General features: G+C 41.5%; 1 long non-coding RNA gene across 1 annotated transcript; it reads right to left on the bottom strand.

Annotated features, from left to right (window-relative positions):
• Positions 1 to 1,676: 1,676 nt before the first annotated feature.
• Positions 1,677 to 7,639, bottom strand: LOC103924113. The gene is made up of 4 exons (XR_663969.1): positions 7,557 to 7,639; positions 7,244 to 7,430; positions 4,034 to 4,127; positions 1,677 to 2,582 (listed from the first exon to the last, which is right to left on the bottom strand). It is a non-coding gene; the product is annotated as an uncharacterized LOC103924113 (long non-coding RNA).
• Between the last annotated feature and the right edge of the window lie 1,260 nt (positions 7,640 to 8,899).

Here is an 8,899-nt window from a genome sequence, read left to right as displayed (position 1 = left end):
CGCTGCAACACCTTACGGATGCTACTTGTGGTAACTCCGATGAGAGACAGCAGCGAGCAGGGTTGGTTCGGGGCAGGCTGTCCAAGGATCCCCGCTCGGCCGGGCTGGTCAGGGGACAGACTTGGCAGCAAGGGCACATTGTGCAATCAAACAGGGAATGGGTTCTTTGGTTTGTTTTTTTTTTTGCAGAATGTATCTCCCTCTGTGAATGCCCATGTTCCTTGTACGGCGAGAAAAACAACAAGAATTTCCGGACCTTCCTTTATACCACCCATTATTTTGCATAGCCTTATAATGTCTTTTATTAATTTCCTTTTAAAAATAAACTCTCCTATTCCTTTCAAATTCTGCATATACGCAACATCAAAGCACTTCAGTGAATTTTTCATTCCATTTATATGCCAGTTCTCTGGTGCTGGAGTCAGACGTGTTGTGGTGGTACTGCAAGCAGCAAAGATGTCCCGCTTCTCTGAAACTGCTGCAGTTCTCATTGCCCTAAGTGCTTATCGCTGGGGAAACTGAGCCTCAAATACCAAAAAAACCTTTCTGTGATGACCTACTGTTTTGCAGAGGGCAATGGGACCAGAGTGCTTTTTTCTTAAAGATAAAAAGACAGCCATTGTCCCTCTTCTGAGAAGGATCTGAGATTTATTTTTAACTTCAAACTTTTCTATGCATCGTGAAAAAAGCTGAATAATTCTATTTTCATTTCGGAGGAGATTACAAGAGAGAGAAATAGTCTGATACGTTTTAGATTAGAGATTCTTCCCTAAGAACAGAGGCTGTCACAGCGTGGTGTCCCACGCCAAAGAAAATCTTTTCCCCAATACTGTCAGCTGGGCCCAGTTCTCCACCAAATATATTGTCAAGAATTTTTGCGCTAAACTGAGAGTTCTCCAACTTGATGCTTCTAGGAATTTAGATTACTTTCCCTCTGTCAGTACCAGGATTAAGAAGTCGTGAAGGTAGTCTGCATCACAGTGATTATTACAATGATTGCTCTGAAATGGAAAAATATCACACATCGGTGTTTTCATTCTCCAGCTTGAGACATACCTTTAGGAAGTCAGTTTCTGATGACATGTCTGGGCAAACGATGCCTTATCTGCCTGCTTTTTTCATGTATCATCCTGATCTGGTAACTTGGAATGCCATAACCAGAAAGTTATGTTAATTGTACATGTTTTTAAGTCAGCGTAGTCCAAAACATATTCCTCAAAACTATCAGCCTCACAAAGTCTGCTTGCCTGTTTGAGAAGCCAGAGATGCTCCATCTCTGTTAGAGGAGTCACATAAATTTTTGGTAACAACAAGAATCTCCAACCAAGATAATCTTAGCTGCATGGGTATTACACATTTCTGTTTCCTAAAAATAAAAACCGCTAAGGATATGAACTGGTACTGTAAACACAAGCGCAAGTAAAAGAGTTCTTCTGTTGCTGGACTCCTCCTCCCACTCGATTTCGGCAGTTAGCAAAAATACTTATTCAGTATTAAGTTACAGTAAAGAATTGCTGACCCTGGTGTAATTGAGAGCAAAGATAAAGTCAAGTCAATGGGGTTTGCTTCAGCTTGCAACGTTTCAAATAAAGCCTGTGAATTTGTTTGGATCATAGAAATGAAAGCATATAGAAAATACTTGTTAAAAACAAAAATGCCGAGAGTCTATACAAGCTTCTCCATAAAGTAATTTTTATCAAAATGCTCACAGTTCAGTTAGCATCGTTTGCTTCTGATTTGGGCTTCATTCCAAATACTGTATGTTAACAAACTTAGACCACTTAATGCCAAGTGCTTTACACATTTCTCTTTAATTAAATTTCTCCACAGAATCACATTACATAAGCATTTGCCAATACAAAAAGCACACTCTCAGAGATCCCGGGTAGAATCCAGGCACCCCTGCAGCAACTACTAAAATTCTCACTGATCTCATTGGAGACAGGATTCTACTCTTTAGGTCTTTGCTATACATGGGTACTAAAAAATTATCTTGTTACTTATGTATGAAGTTCTTAGGTACACTATTCTAAGAAACTTAGATCTTAATGAGGTCCACGCTATCATTTACCATTTCCATTACTAGATAAAAATAAGCATTACTTCGGAGTTCAATAATGTCAAGTTTCAAGTATGTTTGTAATTGCTGGAATACGCAACAGATGCCAGTTTAGATAAGCTTCTAGCCTGTGGATGGAGGTAGGCATTTGCTCTAAGCATCTGCAGTTTTACTACAGAATTTGAGCACGGAATTGCCTGTACCGAGCTCTGGGAGAAATGTGAACCATTAGCATTTAGGGATTCTCTTAACTGTACAGTGATAAGTTCAGTAATAAGTTATCGGTGATTAGGACATGGAAGTGGCTTAAAAATTAAGAAGATTTTAAATAACCTTTATGATCATAACTATAAGACCAGGCATAACAATTTACCTTTTTTTATGAGATATTTTTCATCTGTGTGAAACCTGTTGAAGTGGGCTACAAACCAGTTCTGCCATTCTTCCTCTCGCACAGTTTTTTGCTGCAGTTTTCTCTTCCATAACTCAGCCGTGCAGGGCTGTGGGGTTTGATGTTTGAGTTCTCATGCAAAAGAAAAAGGTAAGTTCGGGCTGCTCTAGGACAGCACCGGTCAGAAACGGAAAGAGCAGGAGCGGTTTGAGATGGTACCCCCCCCTGCCAGTGCTCTGCGGGACATTATCATCCTGCAGCTGCAGAAATGGTGGAGGTTGTCTGAGTGCTGCTCATCTACTTCAGTGCAAAGCTTCTTTCCTAATTGGTATTTTTTTCAAAGTTACTAAGGTGTTACCTAGTTACCAGCTAATCACAGCCTGGTAACCGTTTAGAGAAATCTAGATTTTTATTTACGACAAGGTAAGTGACGCTAAGTAAATCAGTCTGGTGGCACTTAAGCTGTCCAACTGTAAAACAGGATGAGACGCCACACGAAATCTATTTGAAGTGTTCAAACGAAAACTGCGGTATGAAATTAATTATGATTGGTCCTGACAAGACTAATTCAATTTAAAATATGCTTAACCGGTTTAAAAATAAAACTTCAGATTCCCTTTGACTTCAGCCCAGTCCCGAAGCTATTTAAGCCTGCGTTGCCTATCCCGTGCCTGATTTTCTGATTTGGTCATAAGATTACTATTAATAGAGCAGAAGTGGGGTAGAAAAAAAAAAAAAGAAAAAAGTGAGATTACCTAATTCTGCAAACACCCGTATTTGTTTATTTGCTTGCTTTGTTTTAGAGAAGCATTGTCAGAAGTTTAGTTTTCTGACGGGGATTAATCTTTCCCTTTTGTGACTCTGGACCATCCATCCCTCCCCGCCTCCCCCCCGATTCCGGCGCGGGGTTGCTAAGCGACATGTTCTTCTCTTCTGTACTTTAGCAGAGAGGAACAGATCAAAGACACCCACAGCCCTGAATTATTTTATAAATGAATTTAAAGAGACACTCTCCCGTGCTGTATTATGCAGGGGGAAATCAAAAGTTGCTCTATATACTGAGAGTATCTGGAGAATTAAACTGACGTCTTCTGGAAAATAAAAATGCTCTCATTACTGAGAACTATGTAATATTTACCTTTTTTTTTTTTTCTTTCAGAACTAGACTATGAATTTATGCTAATTAATGTTTCTAGTTTTATGGCAGTCAAGACATTGAACGCAGGCCAGGCTGCCTGTTTGTACGACTTTCAAAAGTAAGGTTTTCTGTCATCAAGTAACAAGCTTGCTGGTTTTTTAACTCTTTTCATCTCTTGCAAAAGAGTTGCCATTATTCAAAAATATTTCCTTCTCTAAATTTTAAATGCTTTCCCGACTTACATTAAAGGCGAGAAAATCACAGGGTAAATTTCAAGTGATGTATCTTTAAAAGAATAAATGAAGATGAGAAAGTAATCTGTGTAAATCAGGCAAAAAACCTTAAGACACCAATATCCCAGACCTTTCTGAAAAGAATGAAAACCAAATGAATAACCTTTAATTAAAAAATCTGGGGATACATAAGTTCAAACGTTACCTCTTACCAGACCAGCACTTATCTGGCATCAGCTCAGCTCTGCTATTCTGTACAAGCTGTGAGGTTTGTAAGAGCATACTGGCCGTTAAGGCAAGCGTTTCCTGAAACAGAAAGGGGAGGAATTATTTGCCTTCAGACCTACTCGGTTTCAAACACCATCAATGTTGCAAAAGGAAAAAACCAGCACTTTTAGTAACAAATTGCAAGGATCTTTCAAGACTTCCATTTCCAAAGACACCATCGCTGCACAGCCTTAAGAAAAAGGAGAGGAACACAAATAACATGCTTAAAGCACTACCCGAGCGAGCGAGACAGATCATTTACGTGGAAAGCAAAACTCCCGGGTCAAATGGCTGGAAAAAAGGCATCTTGAAAATTGCATGCAAAATTCTTCCCATGTGCAAATCTCGTTGTTCTGTAACCAGCCACCTTATCTGCATACACGAACGTCTCTCCTTTAAAACAGTTTCAGGGGCTTGTTCACACAAACAGGTGCTCGTGCAACTACAGGCGCAAAATCGCTGGCTTCAGGTGTAAAGCGTAGATAGATGAGCTCACTCTCTTTGCAGCGTGCCTGGTCGCAGAGCAGAGCTAGCTCCTCGCTCTCGTCCTATGCCTGCAATCTCACATAAAATTGAGGGTAGATTAGTGAAACCTGATACACTCTAAGACTGCAAAGGGATTAATCTCACATAAATCTTCACCAAAAAAAAAAAAAAAATCAGCGTTAGTATTTACTTACATGCATTTTATTTTCCAATGAGAAAACAAGCCGCCTTTTTTTCCTGCACCAGTCTCTTCAAAATTCTAATTGCTTAGATTTGGCATTTAAAATCCACTGTACTACAGTTAACCTATATTCTCATAAAAGCATGTATTTTAGAGAAGGGCTTAGCCAGCTTTTCCATTTCATTACTAGATATCTATTACACGGGCAACATGTGTACTTTACTCTCACTGATATAGTGTTTTATGTATAAACATCTTGACCACCACTATGCTGTCAGTGGTTAGCAGATTCGGTGTGTTTTGGCTGAATTTCTGAAGGGGAAAACTGTGACTTGCACTCCAAATATTTTTTCTGGAGAATGGATTCCTCAACAGACTATGGGTATCTTGTACAAAATACAAGTAAACATTCGGAAAGGAATTTAATGCTTCTGGCGGGTGCCGTCTTGCCAGCCTTGGAAACCAAAATCCTCGTGACCTGCAGCACAAGCACGGCTCCGGAATTGCGCGCTCCGCAGACCGGCCCCCGCCGCGCCACCGCTCCTCCCGCGCGGCTGCAACGATGAGGAAAGTAACGCCCGCTACGAACAGGCACGCGGCTTGCTCGTATTCGCGTTTCTGGCGAGCGCATTTAAACATCCTGGCCATGCTTTGTTCAGAGATTCAGTTCGATCGAGCTAGTATTTAAGGTAAAATGTTCTGAAGCAGCGATGTCGTAAGAATTTTAGTTAATATTTATTACCAGCATATTTTATTAATATTTGTAGAATTTTGGTTAATGAATGTAAGTAATTTTGAATCGCTGCTCTTCTTTTCTTATTACCAGGATGCTGTAAAAACATCTGCTGCAGCTGGATCACAGATGTGAGCAGCCAGGGCAGAGGTTTGGGCCTACGAACAAGAGATGATGCTTTTGATACGTGGGAGGGTGTCGAAGGCCATTGAGAACATTAATAATCTTACTTCATGTTTCTACAGTGCTTTGCCTGCTTACCACACTACATAGGCTACCTAGTAATTAGCGATCAGGATGTTTCTGAAATGATCAGCAGTATCATTTAGATTGTCATTAAAACACAATTAGCAGCCCTTTGAACTGAGCGCTGTAGTTGAGAACGGTCTAATTGGTGGCTCGTGGGCCAGATCTGGACAACAGGAGGACTGTGTCTGCTTTTCCTCCTCTCTAACTGCACCAGCTCAAGGAGCACCCCGTCCCAGGAGTGGCGGCTGTGCCCACAGGACAGACATGGAGAGCCATTATGCGACTGGAAAGGCAGCAGCACAAAGTACTCCTTGTGTCCAGCCCACTGTGTTGAAAAGCCTGGATTTTGTAGAGCTCGTTTCAGCCTGTGTGCAGAGTCAAGCAGGCACGGCCCCACAACTTTATACTTTGCAATTCAAATCAATTTAATTTTTCTTTTTCTTTTTTTTTTTTTACTTGACTTTTAGAGCACAGCTTTGTGCAGCAAGAGTCGGAGGCATGAAATAAGGGCAGTACGTGGTAAGACAAATAACTGAGCTATCTACATCTACGGATGACGCGCTGGTATACCATGCCGGCATGTGTTTGGGTAAGATGAAGAACTTAGTTACTGCAGCAGACTGGCTTGGATGGTGTTCCCAAACCTGGCATCCATATCCCACACTTAGGTAGCTAAATCTGTCACTTACATGCTTTAGATACTTGTGTTAATTGCGTAAAGGCCAACAAAAATGACATGTTTTTAAAGTGTTAGAGGAGTAAATAGCTGCTCTTCTGAAATGGCCACAGTATATATTTTTAGCTGCTATGTACTATTCCGATGATACCACTTGCAAATGTATCGTATTTGTTGTAGTATCTAGCTATAGTAATGTATTAGTATCTGTTTGTAATACTATTGATTCTCCTGCATAAAGCGCTGTAGAATATACTTTAAATACTGGCTTTTTGTACGTCTCACACAACTATTCATTAATACCAAGGGAACAGCATGCTACTGTTCCAGGTTTTCTAAGAACCAGTGCTATTGCTCTCCACCAGCTCCTGTTCCCTGCTTCATAATGCCTTTATTATTTATGCTTTCACTCTTGAAAATTCAAATTTAGAACTGAAAATTTTCATGCTTTTGTTTTTCAAAAATAATTAAAGGCAGCGAATGGACCTGATGTAATCTGTATACTGTGTGCCACGGCTAAGTATCCACTGCTGTGAAAGCACCGCTTGTTCTCTGAAAGGAGGAATTCTTTCAGACGGCGTCACTTGCCCCCTCCTCTGCGAGGCCGCTTTTCCCATACACTCGGAGGACTCGCTGCCAGTCATTTTCTGGCCCTAAAAGTTTGCCGGAGCAGTATTGTCATTTACCCAATGTTTGCACAGGGCGTAGCTCCTAACAGGTTGGCCTCTAAGCACAATCACAAGTTTTGCACTTGGGTGTAGCAGTTGCTCTACTGAAGTACGATGGCTTTTTAATAATCTTTTCTTTGGATTGGTCCTTGCACTACATACTGCTTCATCTTAACGTGGGCTTCACAGCAGGCTTTTGGAGAAGTTCTTTTCTCTTCCTCTGCCATTCACGTAGCAAGTGGCGTGCTTTCAGATATGTCCCATCTACAAAGGATTTCAGAGTTGGCCTGGCGTGTTTTACTCGTATTTGAATGGCCTAAAGAAATTATTTGGAAAGCAGCAGATGCCTCTGGAAAAGAGGGGAAGAGGAGAAAAATAGACTCCAAGAGGATATTAACGGGTCAGCTGACCCAAGAAAATAGAAAAAAAGTGCAACTCAAAAGTGGTTGCTAACAAGCAGTCTTGTAATACCCACCCAGGAAGGTAACGCAGCTCCTTGTGATGCCGTTTTTGTGGTGTTACGCCTTCACTCCCTCTCTCTGCGTTCACCATTCTATACGAGAAACGTAAACTGTTGCTGAGTTCATTCAAATACAATACACTTCCTAAATCCGCTTTTTTCAAACACACAAAATACGTACTGTCTCAGGAGGAACGAGAGACCAGGTACTCAAAACCGTGATGCGGGGTTTGTCATGGCCACAACTCTCAGAACAGGCGCTCCAGGAGAGCCGCTTGCTAGCGTTGTGCATAGGCTATTGTTAACGATACTAAAATAACAGTCTGTCTGCTGGATAACGGACAACACACCAAAACACAGGCCAACAACCGTAACGGGAGAAAGTATTACAAGGAGCTCACAGCAAAATTAAGCTGCCAAGTGAAATTCCCAAATAATACGAAGACACTGAAAAAAAGAGTCTTTGTTCCACCACTGGTGTCTTTGCTGGGCTTCTGCCCCGGTGTCAGCCATTTGGATTAGCCTCCTCTTTATGGGAAGCTATCAAGGACAGCATGCAGAAAACACTCCCAATATGCAAGCACTCTGGAGGATTTAGCAATTTTGGGATAGACTGACAGTTCTTAAATAACTTATTGCAATTAATGATGGGCCAGAAATGTGAGAAAAATCTCTGAAGAATTAACCAAGAATCAACAGCAGTTTGTCTTGAGAGTAAAGGCGGACATGTGAAATAAAACAGCTTACCACAAAATGGCTTTTGACTAAGAGTGAAAAATGTAATGAGGAAGAACGCGCTTTGGATAAATCTACATTCCGTTAAGGTACATAAAAAAGCAAATGCTAGTAGGAGGGGAAAAAAAAGAAAAGACTCCTTCCTGTACGGTCACCCCTAGCACATATTTGCATGAGGCACGCGCGAGGAGAGCAGACTTCCTGAGAGCCAGAATAGCACCCCGATCTCGGATGGGCAAAGAAGAAGTAGGATTTACTGTCAACTCTCACAAAACGTTAAAGGTCTTTTAGGCCAGCTGGTAAGGGAGAACGAAAAAAAATCATCAGTGGACTGCAGTTTTCTCGTGCACCTCTTACACAAGCTTGAGAAAAGCACAAATTCTACGTGGCCGATGCAAGAACAGCGCTGAAAAGCAAGTTAAGATGCTGCAAAGCGACCAGTCACCGAAGCTCACAGCCGCCAGTGAGAAAGTGCAGAAGAACATTCTACTCCCTAGCACCAGGCTCCTGCAGAAGTTCCACGCTGTAGCAAAACAGAGCGGATGCGGACGCAGCCAACAGAAGAGGCTTGATACCAGCGAAAAGACGCAAGTCGTATTCACCAGATATCAGTGCAACTAGTT

This window comes from Pygoscelis adeliae, unplaced genomic scaffold (genome assembly GCF_000699105.1).
Source record: "Pygoscelis adeliae isolate BGI_AS28 unplaced genomic scaffold, ASM69910v1 Scaffold349, whole genome shotgun sequence".
In the NCBI taxonomy this organism is placed as follows: domain Eukaryota; kingdom Metazoa; phylum Chordata; class Aves; order Sphenisciformes; family Spheniscidae; genus Pygoscelis; species Pygoscelis adeliae.
The sequence above is the reverse complement of the archived record's forward strand: the minus strand, read 5'-3'. Positions and strand labels throughout refer to the sequence as shown.